This window comes from Rhincodon typus, chromosome 7, assembly GCF_021869965.1.
Source record: "Rhincodon typus isolate 14 chromosome 7, sRhiTyp1.1, whole genome shotgun sequence".
In the NCBI taxonomy this organism is placed as follows: domain Eukaryota; kingdom Metazoa; phylum Chordata; class Chondrichthyes; order Orectolobiformes; family Rhincodontidae; genus Rhincodon; species Rhincodon typus.
Window position 1 is genome coordinate 94,483,706 of NC_063338.1, and position 342 is coordinate 94,484,047.

The following is a 342-nucleotide window of genomic DNA, read 5'->3' on the forward strand; positions in this document are numbered from 1 at the left end:
TTCAGTTATATTTTTATATCAAGTAAAGTTTGTGTTGGGGGAATTTGTTTTGTTTTGTTGATTGTGTACTTAATATAAAATAACCCAAAAGGGGTCACATTCAGAAAACACAACTGCAATCTGTCTTAGCTTCTGTTTCGGGATCTTCCTGAACCTTCTTCACAAGGGGACTGAAGCCTCTCAGCACCAGCGGGATCCTCTCTCTTCCTCTCTCTCTGTCCCTCACCTCCTCGCTCACTCTCTTCTGCTCCCATGTTCCAGGGGCAGGGATGAGGGGCACCCCGATAATACAGCAACCATTGATAGGTGGTCAATTGGAAGGAGGCACAGATGTTGGGGGGG